We start from the raw sequence: 21,054 nt of genomic DNA on the forward strand, positions 1-21,054 counted from the left end.
GAGTTATTGATCAGTAGGGGGCAGAAACCTCTGGGCTAAAAGGGGACACACGTGAAGAAAAATAAACAGGGCCAAGTTGTATTAACATGGACGTTGGACTCTCTTTTGTACTTTTCCTCTTTTAAATTTTGTCCTATTTTACAACTGTTACGACATACTCTGAAATGTTTTAATAGTGGAAAGTGCAAAGAACTGTGTTAACAGTATCCTTCATTTGTTTTATGGATATAAAATTATAATAAATGATAGAAACACTGTCCTTGTCATATACAGTGATATATGATAATGGATCTAAATGTATATGTTCATGTGGCTTCAAGTTTTCTGTTTCTATGGTGACCATTATGGTGGTTCTGTTTTTTTGTTTTGTTTCTCGTAGGAATTCAGCAGAGCGTGACAGTTGAACCACAAATACGCACTTCTGTAACAGGGAATGTGCATGTTTTTTTTGTTTGTGTGTCTAAGCATTATGTATTCCTCTGTGTTAGCTTTGTGTAGACAGCCCAAGGATTATTTTCTTAACTCATACATCACCAAGACCATGGTCACGTATCCACTGACTTCAGAGTCTACAAAATGATTAGCCACAGCCCATAATATAATTTACATTTATAACATGGCATCAGTTATATTGCTTATGATAGCATTATCTTCTGAGCTGTTTCACCTACTTAGTCTGTAGCAAACCTACACCTACGCCTGTGTGTAATTATGACTCACTAAATAAAATCAAAAGGCTGACAAATACAGAATGATAAGAGATTACTGTGATTGTAATTTATGAAAGGATCACAGACGTGAGCGTAGGGCAAAAAGACAATAACACTAAGCTCTAATAAGTCCACTGACCTGGTTAACATTCAGTAAATGACCGGTAATGAAATGATCTAATGATAATTGTGCTTATTTCAGCTAATTTTTGTTTTCAGTGTTGTTTCTGCATTTGTCACCCACACACATGACTCATGTTTAGTACTGGCAATGACAACGCGGACCCATGTTCTAATAAATGTTGTGAAAGTGTAAAAAGACATTGCAAGATACATCGATATGCCTGTAGTTCTTATGTGTCACACTGTGAAACAGAAACAAAGCATCAAACACATAATTTTTATACCAAAGTGTGCAGTGCATCTCTGGTTATGATATATATTGTAACAGTGAGGTCTCCATGACTGTAAAGACAGATCCAAAAGAGAGGGGATACTATGAAATAATATAGGAAAGCCTGAATCTTTTATTTTTTAATTGAGTAAAGTAGGAAATAACATCACTTAGTAGCAATAAATAAGGCAGAATTTATTCTTTATCTTCTTTTTTCAAGCATTGTTTCACTTACATTATAACATTAAGTTGTACTTTAAAAGAATTTAAGATTGTAGATGGTTAAGGTCGAAAAAACACTTCAATACTGCATATACTGTTTGCCTCTATACACATGTTATAAACAGTTCACAATATGAAAAACTATCCTACATATTATGTGCTTTACAACATTTTAAAAAGCCGACATGTTGGTGGTAGACACGTAAAGCACGATATCACTTCACATACATACATCTAAGTTGGTAGTGTAACTTCCAACTTCTGTTTCAAGAAATGCTGAGACATGAGACAATCATAGTTTCTGCCCAGATTACTGTCAGTGCACTTTTACTTTCTCTGTGTTTTTTTTTTTTTTTTACTATATTCCTTTAGTTTCAAATGTAGAAAATGAGGCAATTTGTTTGACGCAAATTGAAAGATATTGTCCTTTCCACTACAGAGCACCCTTAACACCCCCCCCAGACACACACACACAGGCCTCCTCCACAATGAAGAGTTACACTTTTTTAAGAAGTAATTCATGTTTTTTTTTTTTTTTTTCATTTTCATGGTTTTAGTAATGTTACCGTTCTTATGTGTGACTTGAACAACTGCCAAAATGTTTAAAATAATAAGATGATGTAAGCAGCATTTTATTATTGTTAAAATTTCCATTGGAAAAAATGTAAGAAGCTTCTAGTATGAATTCCACCCACTGTCACACTGTCATTACCCACCATCACAGTGTAGAGTCTTTCGTGTAGACAGATGGGCACACTAACAGGCCAGCTGAAGCCAAACAGACCTCTCATGTTCCCCCAATAATAACTGCAGCAAGATATAAATAACACACCTATATATAAACCCTACAATATTAAATATTCATATATTATAAGACCTTCTGCAGATTGTGGAAAAAAAATCTCTCCCTGTTTTTTTCATTTTTTTTCTTTTTTTCCTTTTACTTTTCTTACCAACAGGCCAGTAAATTGCATGGCTCAGAGGTCGAGGCAGCAAATGGCTTTGGGTTTGTATTTGAGTGATGTGTGTTTGTAACGTGTGTGTGTCTTGTGGTTACCTTGCTCTACTTGTTTCTGTTCTCCCTCCTTTCCTCAGTTGCATGGAAAGTTACTCTTAAAGGGAGGGGCAGTCACACACACACACACACACACACACACACACACACACACACACACGCTCAGATAAATACTCAGAAATGTACATCCACATGAGCTCAGGCTAAAAGAGCATTCCTGCAGGTGGTGGCTTCCAACTTGCTGTTGTACGTGTTTTTTTTTCTTTCCTATGTGACTCAGGGAGTGTTCAGTGCCAAGTTTTCCATTGGGGCTTTTTAGTACATTTTGTGACATGCTGGCAAGCATACTGCTTTCTAACATGTTAGGGCATGATCACATGAAGCTGCGTCAGTTTTAGAATAATGAAAGTGCAATAGTGTACATGGTGGGAAAATCTGTAATATGAGTAAAGGAGGCTAAAGGTTATGGGTGCATGGTTGAGCTTTATCCAAAGAATAAATAAGACATGAGTAGCAAATCAATGGGAAGAAGTGTTTGAATGAATAAATAAATAAATAAAATAAAATAAAATAAAATAAAATAAAGTAATTTATTTCTATTTTTTCAGCTGTGAGTAGGCAGGAAGGATCTGTAATATCTAGGCTTCAGAGCCAGTCATTGAAACCTTTCATATTACATGACCTAAATCCTGTCATTCTTGAAATCTTGTGATTCTTGGAAATCTTATTATTCCACAGCATAAAACTAAAGACAAACACTGTGACAAATCTCAGAGGAAATCTTTCTTTTTTTTTTCACGGTCAAACAGTAAACATAAAGAGACGAAGAGTGTTTAATCACGTTCCTATGGGGAGCTCAGTGTGCATGGTGTGTGTATGCTGTGACTGTGTAATGTGACTAAGCTATATTGATAGATCATTAACTAAAACAGGCCTGTGTTTATTCTTATCATCCATGCAGCATCTGCCTTGACATATATTATCAGGGGACCAGTGGTTGCAGATATATACACATTCATCTCAACTTCCTCCTCATTTACTGTTAGACACCATTAACCTTTATGAATAAACTAGTAACATTATTGCAACATTAACATTTCTTGAGATATCAAGCAGGTTTGACACTGCTGTGAGGCTGATATCTTGTTGGTTTTTTTTTTGTTTTTTTTTTGTAAATCATAAAGACCATCGACCAGAACCATCTACTGATGTAAAATGTTTAATCTCTATTGATCCATTAATCCTATTGATACATGATGAAGCAGTTTCAGTACACTCTTTACACAAGCGCCGTCAATAACTCTGTACAAGAGGGACTTTATTCAGTAACAAGAACATTTAATAATAGATCCTCATGATATTAAATACAACTCTCCCCAAAAATTATACAAATTACTGTAAAAAAAAGACATATATACACTTATGTTGCTTCAATTAACTCATAAAGACCCAAACATCCACCACTTAATAAAAACTATCTACTGATCTAAAATGAATAATCCCCATTGATCCATTAATCTTATCAATCCATATAAATAATTGGTGTAAAATGCAGTTTGTCATTTTTTCATGGTCATCAGATATGACCCATTTGGACGTTCAGGGGCTCTGTAGTTATCGCGGAAACACTGTCATCTTCTACAACATTGATTCACCAGTAAAACCCATGGAGTTGGAGCCATAACAGTGGAGGGACACATTTGGTTTATGTTCAGTTAATGATATATTTCAATGAAAAAGTCAGTTTTTCTTCAGTTTTTCTCTGTTTTTGATACAATAGCCTTTGAATTTACTCTGAGCTTTAATAAACATCTACATGATCAGTGAATTAAATATAGGAAAATACACGATTTCCACTGAAAAAAATCAAAATAAAGAGGATAATATTACAATAAATGGTGATAAATCACTTAGGAAAGATTAAATACAGAGAAAATTCATTTGGTAACTGACACAAAAGTAGCACTGGGTCTTCATAGGTTAACCAAGCAGATAATGAATTAATAAACTACTCCTCTAAATTGCTTTCAGTCTTCAGGGATTGATGACTAAAGATACTTCGAGTGCAATTCAACTCCAACAGGAGGGAAACTAACGGGGAGATCTGAGGAGTGTGACTCACCCTGAATGGCTCTAAAACACCGAGTCATCATCATATGGCTGAGGATGACAGCCAGGTGAGGTCAAGACACACAGATGGTAAAGTTTCCGTTATGCTGAAATAAAACTGACACTGATGAGGAGTGTGAAGAATGGAACATGTTAAAGACAGACAGTAACAAACATTAAGCAATAACATCTGCTACTGAGCTAAAGTCATTTTGATGGGATATATTTTTTGAACTAAAATAAGTCCATTCAGCTCAGTTTTATTTTAAAAGCCTAATATCGCAAATTAGTAATTTACCTCAAAGGGCCCCAGATAGCAAAATCATTATGGCTTAAATCTGGCCCAAAACTGGCATGCCATTTGGCAAAGTTCTGGGTGGATGTATGGGCCCTAAATGGCCCAAAATAGGCAAGCCAAAATCAAACCAGAAGGGAGCCAAAATTCACCCAAAACTAATTCTGGACTTCCAAAATATAGCCATAATTGTCCCATAAAAGCCCCAAATCCCCATAATCCAGCCAAAAAGTAGCTGACCCAAAGAGAGGCCAAAAGGAGGCCAAAATTCACCCAAAATTTATGTTGATCATGCTTTTAAAATGAAGTGGGGTTTTCTTCTGGGTAGAAATTCCCGCTCTTTGCGCAGTGTTTTGGCTTTACAGAAATATGCCAAAACACAACCAAAGCACATCCATATATGGAATAAGATGTTGCCGCTCTTTAGTCAATCTTCTGGCTTGCATATAAACATGCCATACCATCCCTATACTTGATCCCACTCTTTGCCCAGTCTTTTGGTTAACCACACATATGCCATAACTCAGACATATATTGCTGGTGCCTCCATATCTATTATGGATAATTTTAATCATACCACAGTAAAGCCAAAAGGTTTTCATAATACTAAAAGAAAGCCAAAAATGCCAAATGTATGCCAGAATACTGCCAAAATATTTGCTATCTGGGGCTTTACATTCTGTACATTCTACAATACTGTACATTCTGTCCTTGAGCAAAAACTCTTCTCTAAAAACACTTTGGCTGGGGGAAAGGGGTAAAACCTTCAGGTGGAGCCACAGAGAAGGGACCCCTCTCCCAGCACAGACACTGACTTGGATAAAACAATAAATACAGAGGATTTTTAAATATTATGCACAACAGGAATAGCTTAAATGTAGGTGTAGTGATGAACAGCTTTCAGGCAGAAACTGGTACAAGACTCAAGATTTATGGGTCACTGAAATACTATAATCAGCCTTAAAACTAAAAAAAAAAGTTGAATTATTTAAGTGAGTGGCGTATACCTCGGCCTGGATATTGTGTTCTGGTTAAATCTGCCTCACTTCTTTATTTTCTTTATTTATTTTTTGTTTTTTTGCAGTATGCACATGCTTTTTATCATCTTTGGCCTATATCTTCTAAATTTTCAACACAATTGAAATGATTACATAAAGCTTGACACTGTCTTTTTCTACTCATCTCTCCCTTTTGTTTCTGTTGCCGCTCTCTTTCTTCATTTACTTTCTTCCTCCAGGCCTAGTTTCACTGAAAGCCCCTGATAGATACAGTTTGACCAGCCTGTGCTTCTAATAAGTGATAGTTTGCAAATATTTAACCGCGCTCTCCATAACATCGCTATGGTGACATGCCAAACATTGCACACATAAGCGGGCACAGGTTCAACAGTTACTTAGCAACAGGTTCGGAGCCGGTTTGTAGAGCTAACATGGCTGCCGCAGAAATGTGATGAAGCCAAGCTGCTCATGCCTCTGGTTTTAGCAGGTGATTCATCAGGATAGAGAGACATGGAGGGATGGGTGTGAGGGAAGAGGGGAGATGGAAGCACAGAGAAGACGGAGAGAAAGTGAGTCAGTGGTTTAATCTGGTCGGTAGCCCATGTTGACATTATGACTGGGGAAAGTACCTGCCTCTCCAAATGGGCCATATATATATTTCAGAGGCAGGTTCATCTGATATGTTGTGAAACAGTTGTGATGGAGTACAATCATTTGATAATTGAGAGCACTTTGGACAAACATGCAAAAACATACAGGGATTTTTTAAAATATATATACAGTACCAGCCACAAGTTTGGACTGACCTGGTTCTTCTTTATTTTCATGACTATTTACATTGCAGATTCTCACTGAAGGCATCAAAACTACGAATGAACACATGCAATTATGTAGTTAAAAAAATGACATAACTCAAAGTGTGTTTTATATTTTAGATTCTTCAAAATAGCCACATTTTGCTTTTATTAGTGTTTTACGCATTCTTGGAATTCTCTCAGTGAGCTTCACGAGGTAGTCACCTGACATGTTTTCCAAAAGTCTTGAAGGAGTTCAAAGTGAAGCTGAGCACTTGTTGGCCATCTGAGGTCCATCTCAAGGTTATAATTGTTTTAGATTTTTTATTATAGTTTAGTTTTATTTAGTTTTGACTTGTTTTCCCTCTAATTCAGTTAGTTTTAATTAGTTTTTAAAGCAGGTTTGCTAGTTTTTATTAGTTTTCATTTTCTTCTAAATGCTTAGTTTTAGTTTAGTTTTAGTTTTTTCATATCTTCGCTGTTGTATACAAATAAATCCCAGACAGGACTCTGCTTTCTCCCAGCTTTAGTCTCCATTTTGCCAGGTACAGTGGGGACCAGAAGATGACTTTAAATGACAAGCGATGAGACGTACAGACCGTGAAGTGTCATATGGACCCGCCGGCTAAAATTGCTCAAACAAAATAAATCGATTTCATATCAATCTGACATTCACAAAGACAAAACTAAGGGAGTTTTAACCATAATTTTTTATCTGTTTTAGTTAGTTTTGTAAACACACAATACAGTTTCAGTTAGTTATTGTTTTTTTCTTTTAATTATAGTTTTTATTCATTTCAGTTAATGAAAATATTTTTTCAGTTCCAGTTTTCGTCCTTTCGTTTTGTAGTTTTCGTTAACGATAATAACCTTGGTCCTTCTCATGCCATTTAAATGAGAAGGTGAGTCCAAACTTTTGACTGGTAGTGTATATGTATATACACGACACATATCAGTATACAAAGGGTCTGTAATCCAACTTTTCTGTTTCTTGTCTTTACTTAAAACTTAAATTTATACAAACAAAAGATGAATTCCTAAATTGCATGATGTTCAAAAGACTGTGATGCTCCTGGGCTCCAGGCTTCCAGTTCCACTTTTCTTTCTTTGCGTTTTTATAATTTTAGCAGCCAATGCATCACACAAGGATGTCAAGACTTATGCTATCATTACTCAACATTCATATGATATACATAAATTATTATTAGAAATCAAATATAAATATGAATTTTTAACTGAAGCACAAAAATGGCTCTAACATATATATATATATATACACACACACACACACATAGATAGATATATATATTTGATGTTCAGGGAATTTGTATATCTAACAGTTTTAGGATTTTTTTTTTCCAATTATCTTTACTAAACTTTATTACATTTTTACAACAACAAATGGCTCAGCACCACACCTGGTCTATATGAAAATAAAAATATGAAGCTGGTGGAAGATAAGCAGAGTAAGAAAAAAAGAGTAGACTAATCCAAGATAAAGCCACCAGTACCCAGTATGGACTTATAGTGAGGATAATTTAGGTAAACTTTTTATGTTAACCCTTTTCTTTTCAAGTCTGTGGCAAGATAGTATGTCTGTGCATCATCTAACATCAAGAAATCCCCACATATTGCAACAATAGCTGTTCTCTCTGTTTACATCAGTCCATACGGTGAGTAAATTATGATAAGCATTACCAGTAACTGTCAGGTCAAAAGGTTGATGACTGGTCACAATGTTTTCTGTTGACGTTCAGCCGCAAAAGGGAAACACGGAGAACAGTCATCTGGTAATCCTAATGGGGTGTTCTCCATTTTCAAGTGTTGGAGTGATCCTTATTTTCACAAATTTTTTGACTCTGACTATTTCAGAGTACTTTATTATCTTGTTTTTTCTTCGCACTAAGGAGGTATAATGGTTGTAAAATTTGACTATAGCACAGCAGGGTAGTGATAAGATATAACATCCACATCAACAATTACAATATCTTTTTATTTCTTCTATTTTATGTTCTACTCCAGGGCATTCTTTTATCTACTTTCTGTGCTTTCTGTGTTTTTTTTTAGCTGATCTGTTCTAAAAAAGCGCAGCTGCTGAAAGGATGTTTCACCCTCATCTTTTTAAAAACAGGGCTCATGTAGAGACATGAACTCTTAAATTCTTTTGATTTCTTCTCGTTAGTTGAAATAAACGCTTATCTTTTATTTTACTCATTTCACGACAGGCGTTCGTACAGTATTTTTCAACTCATTAATGCCTGTGTAATGTACAATAAAAATGGTCTATTAAAGGCTAATGTCAGGAAAAAAAATAAAAAGACAAACGATGTTAGAATAAAGCAAACTGGACTATCACTGAATATTTCATGCCAAAATCTGTACGAATAAAATATCACTGGTGTTTTACTATTTAAGGACAATAATAAAGACCTGAGACTGAACTCTGGTTTCCTCACTTATCAAATAAAAGGGCCTGGTCGGAAGAAGTTGGAACTCAGAGGGTTAAATATATACCCGCAGTACAGAGGTGTAGTCAGTCTGGAATGGCTCAGCATGGTGTTGAACTGGTTGGACTTGTTTGTGCAGGTTTTTTTTTTGAGGCGAGTTTAGGTGTGATGCAGCTTAAACTATAGATATGATATAAATAAGTAAGTGTCACTCATGTGCTCTAACTGGTGAGTCAAAAACAGAAGTTGTTTACAAGCCAGTATTGCATATTAAAAATGTAACAGGCAGTCGAAAGAAAATGAAAGGTATATTTCTTTATATTGGCAAAATGTTCAGAACTAATGAGGAAATGCCACTTCCTCTGTCATTTTGTTATGTTGTTTTGGAGGAATTTTTGCTGTGAGCTAAACCCATCTGTCAAGAGACAGATGCTCAAACTTTAATCAATGGATAAATGACTTCAATCCTAAACTATTCCTGTGACAGTTGAAACTGTAATCTCATATTGTAGTACAACACTGCATGTGTTTTCCAACATAAAACTTCAAAGTTACATAAGCTTTTTGGCCTCAGGGGAGTCAAAAGTACTGTTTTCTTCAAATCACATAATGTGGGATTGTGTCTGTTTCTATTCTGAAAGGGTGTTTTCTCTGCAGAGTTATACATTTCTCATCCACGTCCCAAACATATTTGTCAGTGTGAAGTTCCCCCAGTCACTTGCCGATGGAGGAAAAAAAAAAAATCTCACTTCAGTTTCATCCCACAGTTTTTCACACTGACCTTGAAGTTTTGTGGAAAAAACACACTTTGGTCAGACACAGCAGAATTTCTACCTGTCTTTTAGGTGAGGGAGTGAAACTGACACTGAAACTAGTCCGATTAGGTTCATACTGTTTACTGAACTTACAAAGATTAATTTTCCTTTTTTGTCAGACAGGTGGAAAAAAAGTAGATTCTTTACCTTGACTGTAGGCTTCCTTAGAAGGGTCAGTTGATGTTACTGTTATGTGTCATTGTCAGCTGTTTTATCCAGGTTGGCCAGGCAAAGAAAAGACAGAACAACAGAAGATGAAATCAGCTATAACAGATCACTGCAGGAGGGAGAATGATATGGACTGGGAAGAATCATCCGCTCTGAAACTAACAAATACCACCGCTGGATTAGGGAGGCTATAGAAATTAGAAAACAGGCCCCAAGGACCACGAACAGGGATGAGGGATCCTACACCTTATCCACACCTGGGATGGTGTCCTCCATGGAACGCCAGGCAGTAGGGGGCATAATCGTTCCCTGTTGCCTGGCAAACCTGGATAAAACAGCTGACAATGACACGTCAAGGTAAAAAACAAAAAAAAAATCTACTTTTTTTCCACCTGTCTGACAAAAAAGAAAAAGAAATCTTGACACTGAAACTGACTTAACCCTTTCATGCATAGTGGTCACTTCAGTGGACATTTATTCTACAGCTGCTCTCTTATATATTTATGGATTTTATTGTTTTAGTTCCATATCAGCCAACACAGTGGACGCTCATGCATCATCCCATACACTGCAATTCATACCATTGCTGTAACTTTGCTGTTCCTAATAAATTTGATATGCACTAACATGTCTGAGTGTAAATCAATTCTTTGTTATGAGACTGTAATTAACAGGGTTTTTTTTTGTTTTAAACAAAAAGTTGTTTTTTTTTTTGTTTTTTTTGCATATTATCTCCATAAAGTGAGTAATAACTGATATTAGAGTATGTTAAAATGTGACAAAACATCAGATTAGCACCATTTTAAAACTTTTTTTCATAGTTTTCACACAGTATATCAGTAAATACATGTTTCTTTGCTTCAAAAATTAAAGGCATGGTGTCCATCTGAGTGGATATTTTTGCAATTCCATGAAAAATCGGTTCATAAAAAAATTCAATCGCAGTGTTTTTTCATGCCTTAGGAGGAATAAAAACACAAAAAAATCTTGATTTATGCATGAAAGGGTTAATAATATGTGCTTCTCAGCTTCTTGTGCAAGAGAAAATCATTTATATAACACTCACCCCATTCGTATTAGAATCTCACTTATTGATAGAGCCTTAAAGATTGGACTGTGCTTCAATGGAAGAAGGTCATGTGGTCTGATGAGTCCACATTGACCCTGTTCCAGAGTGTGGGAAGCATCAGGTGAGAAGGAAGGTGGATGGGAAGATTACCCATCATGCCTAGTGTCTACAGTATAAGCCTGTAGGGGCAGTGTTATGATCTGGGGATGCGTCAGTGGTTCAGATCAAGGTTCAACAACGATAATGATCCATAAAATGAGGTCAGTGACTACCTGAATATACTGAACCACCTAAATGTGAACATCAGCGGATTTTTTCTTCTTCCTTGATGACACAGGCGTATTCCAAACTGAGAACAACAGGATTCTTCTGGCACATGTTGTGAAAGAGTGGTTCAGGAAATATGAGACATCATTTTCACACCACACACAATGCAGACCTGAACCTTATTGAAAATGTGATGGAGAAGTCTGACTCAATCATTAGATTTTGTTGAGAAATTACCAGAAGCATGAAAGGCCAGAAATGAAAAAAATGGAAATGAAATGAAATTGACATTTTTATTTATTTATTTTTTTATATGGGTATTGTTATGAGTTGGACAGTGTTTATTTTTGATATGTTACTGCTAAGAAATGGACAGTTTATTTTTGTGCATTATTGTTATGAAATGGAGAGTTCATGTTTGCTTTTTAATATGTGTATTATTGTTATGAAATGGACACAGTTCATTTTTGTTTTTGATATGGGTATTATTACTGCTACGAAAGGGACTGGGTTCATTTTGATGCGAAATGCTGTTGCAAAATGGACAGAGTCTATCCTTGATATGGATAGCAATTTTGCGTTTTGTGCATAGTCAGAATTTAGTCTGTAATATGTAGGAATTTGAGTTCCTTATGGGATCTAACAGGAATTTAGGGTAGGTAGAAGGACGGGGTAAGGGTAGGGGTTAATAAACAAACAAACAAGCCTCCCATAATCAAAAATAGGACCAATGGCCCTGTAGCTTACCGGCCAAATTAAAAGCTTTGGGAAATGTATCCAGATGCCATTTATTATCACCCAGTTCTGTGTATTTATTATATTACAGAAATAGCCCATGTTTTGGTCATATTCCAATCAGATCTGTAAAAAAATTCAAATTCCAACTTGATATCATTGATACTTACTGATTTATTGGATCAATCCACTTCCTATGTCTTATGATGGGAAAATTTTTCAAAGTCGCACCAAATCCAGAATCAGATCCGGATCGAAATAATTTCTATACCTTGTGTTGACATCATCATACAGAAGGTGTATACCAAGATGAAGTCAGTCGGAATTGTGGTTTCGGAGAAGAAGACAATTGAAATTTTTGCAACGGACGCCAGACGCCACCGACGCCGCCTGACGACAATAGCTTATGGCCTGTCGCTAAAAATCATAATGAAATATTGTGTTTGTGACTGAGGAAAACAAAAGCTATATTTTTAATACATGGAAAGGTTTCTGAAATACTGTCTTATGTGCGTAATGCTTAACTACGGCTTATAAGTTCTTAAACGTTGACTTTTAGGGGTCTATTCCTGACTTTTGTACTGAGTGTCAAATCAGTTCAGACAATATTTAACCTGTCAGTGCTAACAGGCTTCAATACGTGGGTGAGTCTGACAACCTCTGCTTCGAATACTGAGCTATCATTTACAGCCCTCAGCACTCTGGCACAGTGAATGCTTTATCAGCAAATGACCGACCTGTTCCTCTGTGTGTGTGTGTGTGTGTGTGTGTGTGTGTGTGTGTGTGTGCAACAGGTTGTTTCTGAGTTCAATGTCACCTCTTGTGTTGTCACATCAAAATCTGCATCTGTCATGACTCTATGACTCAGTGCGACGGTGTTTTCCAGTTATGCGTGCCTCGTGGCATGTGCAAATACTATAATTATATCACAAATAAAGCAGGCTTCCTTCATGGCTGCTGTCCAGGTTTCATCCTGTGTCCACTGAGATCCACATTTAGTTGAATGAACCCAGCAGATGTTTTGGGTTTTTTGGGACTATTTCATCATAGAGGTCTTTCGGCCAGTGCTGACAACAGCCAAAACGGGAAAAAAAAAAAAAAAGAGGCAAAGGAAGCTGTAGAAAAACCGAGGGTACCATTTGCGGTTAACAGTTCCCAGTGCTGGCAACAGAAAATGTAGATCCAAAATTTGGGATAACACTGTTGTTTATCTAAGGCCATTGTGACAGAATGTAAGCAGAAATCTCAGAGAAGAACAAAACTACCAGGAAGAAGTACTATTGATTATAACTGAATAGAAAATTGCTGCCCCAGACTGTTTCTGTATTCAGAAAAAAAAGAAGAAAATAGAAGAGGTAACAGCTGTAAACTGTGTGCTTTTGCAGGCCAAGAATATTAATGTTCTCTTACACAAACATGCCAGTATTAGGCAGCGCTATTATAAACAACGCTGTTAAATAAAGTGGGAGAGTTAGACGTCAGCGAAGTAGAAACAGAACTGTTATTTCACGTATTTATCCATTTGGCCTCCAGCTTTTATGAACGCTCCCGCTGAGATTCTTGACGAGTTCCTCGAAACTCTACTATTTCTGAAAAACCGTGGTCCTTTTCCCCCCCTCCTCCAGTTCCCTTCCCACTTTTCCAGAGCACAAGCCCTCTTCCTTCTCATACGGAAATGGGGCCAGGTTGAAGAGAGTCAGAAGAATGAGGGGGGAGGGATAGACGGGAAGCCGCAGACGGAAAATGAAACAAATGAAACAAAATGTACTGAACTGTGGGCTTAAGCAACTGCCAGGAAATGAGCCAGAGCTTCAGGCAAAACTGCCCTGTGAGTATATAAAAAGTCCATAAATTAAATAATAGGTAAAAAAAACAAGAGAAGACCATTATTAGGCAAGATAGAAGAGGAAATTTCCTGACTGCTTCTTGTAAAACAGTTATTTTCGCCCAGTGTTTGTGCAGAGGGTACAGATATAGTTATTCTAATGCTCAGTGAACATTACAATCTGGACATCTGAATGATCACTTACCATAAAAACAGAGATGAGCTTTATCTTTAAAAATGCACAGGAACATACAGCTGTTATACGTTGCAATATGTCATTCGGTTCTGTGCAGGTGGTGTGTATGCAGTAACACACATCTTACATCTTCTAAAACTAAAGCCTGCATATTTCTCACTTCATGATGTTATCACTGTGCAGGTTTCACATTCTGAAAACACACACACATCTCACATCATCAAACTAATAATAAAATAACTAATGCCCCTGCATCATTCTATGTTTTAAATACTGTCATAAACCTACACCTTTATTTTCTCTTTATACCAAGAAACCTAGAGCACAATATGAGACTGAAATGATCCTATAATAGATGTTCCATGTGTTTCCTGTTGAAGAGAGACATTTATGAATAGATGTTAGGTGGTTTTAATAGTATCCCTCTCAGACAAACAAACAAAATATAGTGAGATTTCCCCTTGTTATCTAACAGTGACCAAGAATTATTACACACAAAACATATTTCACATTAAGTTTTCTGTTCGTGGACAAATTAATTTGTTTTATCAACAATGGAATCCTTTTTTCTCTACTGTCTACAAGAGTGTCCTGCTGTCTCCTATGTCTTTTTGACAGAGACATGTGTTGTTAGTTTGCATTGTATTGACTCTTGGTCAGCCCTGAGTATTGAAAAGAGGAGCTGATAACGTTATTTATCTTTTTTGTTTTGTTTTTTTCTTCTTCTTTTTTGGGGAGTTTGGTAGGTTTGTTGTATAATTTGTTTGTATATGTTGTGTCTGTGTGGTTCCCTATGTATGGGTGCATGTTTGTGTAAATGTATGATTTGAAATAATAAAAAACACACACATTGGTAACTTAACTTTCATGAGTTCAAAAGAGAGACAAGGAAGTTACTTATATTTCCTGAAGTGTTTTTCAACTTATTGTGCAAGCAGAAATGATTTATGTTCTATTGCAACACAGAGTCCTACTGGTCTTTCTGATCATAAGACTGATCTGAACATAATTTCCATGATTTACATGAATTTATGTAGATCTGGGAAATTCTTACATTCAATAAAAAGACAGTGTTGTTGCTGAGTATCAAGAGTGGAACTTACTTTTAGGGTCTAGTCTTTCTTCTTGATTACAGGTTACTATTACCAAAGAAGTTCAAGCATAACTAACTGTTTATAAAGTAACAAAAATATACATTGGACATTTGTGGTGTGATCAGACTTTGAGTTGGACTGGAAAAAACACAAATGTTTCGGTAACACTTTACTTGAAGGTCTAGTTTATAATGCATTAAGTGGACATTCATAAGACATTATAATGCATTTATTATGCATTATAAAAGTCATTACAACAGTTTATGATCATGTACAACAACTTATACCAAGGTTAATAAAGTATTATAAGTGTAGGCCTAATGTATTATAAATTCAGCTTTCATCATGTTTTATACATCCGTACCAGAGCAGTGTGAAGGAATTTATTTTTTTAGGTGGGGAACTTTTGTTAGGTTTTGTCACTGGTCCCTATACCCATCTATTATAGAGATTTCATATTTATTTAAAAAAAAAAAAAGTATGTGTTTGAATTAACAAAGATTTAGAGCTGCCACATTATTGTTTATTTATGTACAAAGCAACATCTAACACTTCTATTTACTGTCTCTGTTCTTTTAATGTTTTTTTTGTTTTTGCAAAATAAAGAGTTATTAAGAACACTTGGATGTATAATTTTTGACTTACACTTTACTTAGAGCCAGTAGATACTGCTCATACGTCATCATACTTGTGTTATAATATCATACAATTGCTAATAACCTCATACAGTGTTGTCACTTTACTAAAAGCTCTTAAAGTCATCCTGTAACTTATTATTGATGTTTCTAAGGCATTATTCAGTTTCAGAAACTACATGTCAGAGCAGTTATCTGTGTCTTTATAAGTGGCTAGAGTTATGATGGTTAGAATGTGTTATTTAACCCAGGACTTGAGATTCTTCCTTCAAACACTGTTGTCACTTTGGTATGGAGGTATAAAACATGATGAAAGCTGAATTTATAATACATTATGCCTGCACTTATAATACTTTATTAACCTTGGTATAAATTGTTGTACATGATCATAAACTGTTGTAATGAAGTTTATAATGCATTATAAATGCATTATAATGTCTTATGAATGTGCGCTTAATGCATTATAAACTAGACCGTCAAGTAAAGTGTCACCAATATTTCTTTTTTCTGTTTTTTTTTTTTTTTTTTTTTTTTTTATTAGTGATACGGTTAACGAGACATAGTGGAAAGAAAAAAAATAACAACAACCAATAAACAAAAGACAAATCGAGCAAGTAAACAAACAAACAAACAAACAAACAAAAGACCAAATATTTCACCGTGTCCATTGCTTGTGCGTTCTCTGTCTGTGCCATATTGTTTTATTTAAAGCAGTGGACACACTTAAACTTCAATGATCAACCGTAGTCTTCTTCTGCGTCATTCCTCCCCATCTTACTGTTTGATCTTGTGCCACTATCTTCTCTTCCATCTCCGTCCTGCTCGACTGCATGCCAGACTGGACTGATAAAGCCTCTGCGCTTTCTTTTATCCTTCCTCGCTGACCTACCTTTTTATTGTATGCCATAGATGTGTTCTGCCCTGTGCTTTCTCTTTAACTCAGTTTCTCTTGCCTGTTTCTTTAAAAGGAAAAGTATGTTCTTGGCTGCACCGGAGGAAAACATGCACACGCACAGAGACACAGAAATCAGAATGAGGGAAGACGGGAGTTTCACAGTCCTGGTTTTGACAGCAAAGCAACTATTACAAGAGCATACATGTGCAGTACAGCTGACTGACTGAGTATCCATGAATATTAATAGTCTTCATATACATTCTCTAGCCACTTTTTTTTTTTTTTTTTTTTTTTTTTAATTCAACATTGTACAAAAATACATTAATCCATAAAGACCCAAACATCCACTGCTGACCAAAACCATCTACAGATGTAAAATGTTAACCCTTTAACCCCTGAGACATTATTCCAGGTAAACGTGCTGCTGTGCATTTGTTCAGTGTCATAAAAGCTGCAGTGAGTATGTACTTGCGCTTTTTTTTTCAGCGGTTTTGCTTTACTGTTTTTTAGGGTCAAAACAGGGGGAATAACAGAAAAAGACAAAGAGAGATATTAAAGTTTTACAGGTTTTTACTAAATAAGGCACTCAGAATGAACATCAATAAGAGATTTAGGATGTTGAACATGAACTGTGAACTGGAACACACTGAACAACAAGTATTTGAGTTTTGGTTCTGTAGCTTTTGTTTTGGGGCTGGTTTTTTTTCTAAATTGGTCCAGCTGCTTTTTGGCACCTGGTTGAACTCCAAAAAGTGGTTACACAGTCAGAACTTGGTGCAAACACGGTAAAAAAAAATTTAAGGAAAGTCACCACAACACTGCAAACAACAGTAAAAGCAAAAAGCCAAGAGAAAACTGTGAAAAAAAAAAGCCCAAATCATCTATTTTTATGAGTCAGTCTCACTCACTGCTCTCTGTTTTGCCTCCCATTATACAGGTGGTGGGGGGTGCACTGAGCATGCTTAGATGTCCTGTTGAGCAAACAGTTGAATTTTTATGAATAGTTTAAAAATCCTACATTCAGAACGCTCACCACAGACACGTCAGGAATTAAAGGGTTAATACCTGTTGATCCATTAATCCTATCAATGCATGTAAATAATTGGTGTAAAATGCAGTTTGTCATCTTTTCGTGATCATCAGAAATGATTCATTTGGATGTTCAGAGGCTCCGTAGTGAACGTGGAAACACCGTCATCTTCTACAGCATTGATTCATCAGTAAAACCCATGGAGTTGGATCAATGACAGTGGATGGAGATGCTTGGTTTTACACTCAGTCATTGATCTTTTTGCTGAATAAGCCACTTTTTCTTCAGTTTTCTCTTGCTTTTAATAAATAATCCTCAGCTGGAACCCATAAAGACCCAGTACCTACTTTTGTGGCAGTTCCCAAATCAACCTATCTAGCAATCTATCACTATTTATTACAGTTTTATCCTCCATATTTTGTATTTTTCACTGTGAATCATGTATTTTCCTATATTCATTTAAGATGTTCATGAAAACTCAAAGGTAATTATATTAAAACGGAGAAAAATGAAGAAAAAGTGACTTTTTTCAGTAAATTATATCATTAACCGGACATGAAACCAAGTGTCACCACATCCACTGTTATTTATCAAACTCAGTGGCAGCTGCTTGTCTTTCAGACAGGGGAAGCTCATTGTCGGCTTACATAAAAAAAAAAAAAAAATTGTCAAGTTATTTAAACATAAATCCAGCCCTCTGTTCCTTTTTAAGAAAATGCTCAGTGACCTTATCGTACCAAGTAGGCGTCTTTTCCAGGGACTGGACCAGTGTCCTCTGAATGTCCATCAGAGCTAGGCTGCTTAGATTGCCTTGGCCCATTGTGTTGCAGGTATAAGACTTCAGCCTTTTTAAACAAGAGATGCTCCTTTCACTCCGACCTAGGCGACAGTTTGATTGATTTAACTATCTACAAAATGATTTTGAACTCGAACAAGAAATGATTAAATTATGTAACTGAAACAAGAAAACGCTGAAATTATGTTAAATTGAAACAAGGAAGTACAATGAGTGTGTTTTATTTACAGTGCAAGAAATGAACGAGTAATTTCGTAGCGGATTCTCTGATTTCACAGCAGAATGTGTGACGGTATTAAACTGAACTGTGTCAGTGAAGGAGGAGATCTGAAAATAACTGTCAATCAAACGGGGTTCAGCCTTTTGACTGATCCTCCAATCAGCACGTGGGATTCTGGCGTCCAGCCCGGCCGAGCTCCGCCCACAGCTCCATTCACCCACAGAGACACCGGGTGTCCGGGGGCAGGACAACATCGTGGCATTTATCCAATTACAGTCCAGTTTTGAGGCAATGAAAAAAACTGTTCCATTCAGTCCCATTGAAGTGCATGGACGGCCGGTGTCTACAGACAAATGCACTGAGCAGAGATCATATGAGAAAACAGCGCAAGAGGAATGGAGGAGAAGTGAACAACATCGAGTCCGTTTGATTTGTGATAAAGCTGATTCTGAACAAACTCATCTGTGAGATGAACGTGTTCTAACACGTTTGTAGTCAATAAAATGTCAACACAACCGTACATATTTAACCATTTAATTTTCGTAATTTTAGGGGAAGCTGAGCTTCCCTTGCAGTCTATGAGAAATCGCCACTGGATCCATTAACAGGATTAATGGATCAACAGGTATTAAACATTTTACATCAGTAGATGCTTTGGGTCTTTATGGGTTAATTTCAGCTTTTATGAACATCTACATAATCAGTAAATAAAATATAGGAAAATACCTGATGTTCACTGAAAAAATGCAAAATACAGAGAATAAATGGTGATAAATCACAGACAAAAAGTTAAAAATAGAGAAAAAAATATGTTGGCACTGCCACAAAAGCAGCAGTGGGTCTATGGGTAAAGACAATGATATGTCTTCGTGCTGATATTGCGATGATATCAAATGAATGGCAGGTCTCAAGAGCGTTACAGAGAAGCAAACTGAAACCCCTCTGTCCTCTGTTCGGTCCTGAAGCCTTCCTCCTCTCTCTCACATACACTTTGTATTTCCCACTACACCACTATTGACACACACACAGGAACACACACACTCACTTACGAACACGTCGGACCTCGGCGGTAACCCACACACATCTCTTTTCACATTTGAGAGGCTCCTTGTAAAGTAGGTGAAACAGTGTGGAGGTGTAAAGATGTAATGGGAAGGCAGCACATATTTGTGTCTGTGTTTGTGCAAACTTTGTTCTTAAACACTAGTGAGGACTTTGGCCCTGAATGCACCCGCTGAGGACTTGTGTCACCTGGGAGATAAAAAATTAAGCTTCTTGAGGGTTAAGACTTGGTTTTATGGTTATGGTTGGACCTTAGTTAATGTTGGCTCAGGCTTGGGACACAGTGTCTAGAATAGAGGGTTAAGGGCTAAGACTTGCTCAAGGGCCAGATTAGGAAGGGTGTTTTTTTTGTTGTTTATGTTAGGTTAAGTCTCTGAGAAATCATTGAAGGTCAATGCAATATCCCCTATATACATGGAAAACTAACAGGTGTGTGTGCGTTTTCACATAAGAGGTAAAAACCACAAGATCATGTTCATATGTCACATTCCATGCCCTTACCTGAGCAGAAACCCTTGAACAGAACCATCAGGGTTTTAATCAAAGTGACCTTTCCATGTCTATAAAATGAGGTGGACATTATCTTTGAAAGCCTTTTATTATTTTTTTTAGCTTTCTGCTGATAAGAGTAAAGCAAAGTCCGGTAAAGTTGGGGCTGTAAAAAAGATCAACAAGACTATTATTGAACAGGAAGTGCATACCTACTGTTAAGCATATAAAAAAAGATGAAGTGCAGAGTTTTTTTTCTATGAAGCCTCTGACAGATAGGCAAACAAACTAATATATGGTAATGAAAATGGAAGTTTCCTGGTAGAGGTTGTATTTTTAAGTTTTTATGCATGAAACGTAACACGTAACCTGTGATTATTTTACCACAATTTGGAACGTGTGGGAGAACTGAATGCATGGGAACACTTAGTACAGATCACTTACCTTGTTATTTGGAGAATATGACTCGAGGCTAATATGTCTCAGACTGTAAAAGTAATTTAGTCTTTTTTTTTTTTTTTTTTTTCCAAGAAATGATTGTTCAATGTGTTTCGTTCTTGATGGATAAAGTGTAACTGGGGTGTAATTTTTGTACCTGGTAAAAAGTGTTTAGTTGTGTCTAAATAAAAAAGAGGAGTGACTGAATACAAAATTATTGACTGTATGACTGTTGCATATCAGCAAAATTACCTTTAGGCCAAACACTGACACAGCAATTTTAATTTCATGTGACAGTTTCGCTATTACAAATCATAATCAGGTTTGTCAATCCAC

Source organism: Sphaeramia orbicularis, chromosome 13 (assembly GCF_902148855.1).
Source record: "Sphaeramia orbicularis chromosome 13, fSphaOr1.1, whole genome shotgun sequence".
Classification (NCBI taxonomy): domain Eukaryota; kingdom Metazoa; phylum Chordata; class Actinopteri; order Kurtiformes; family Apogonidae; genus Sphaeramia; species Sphaeramia orbicularis.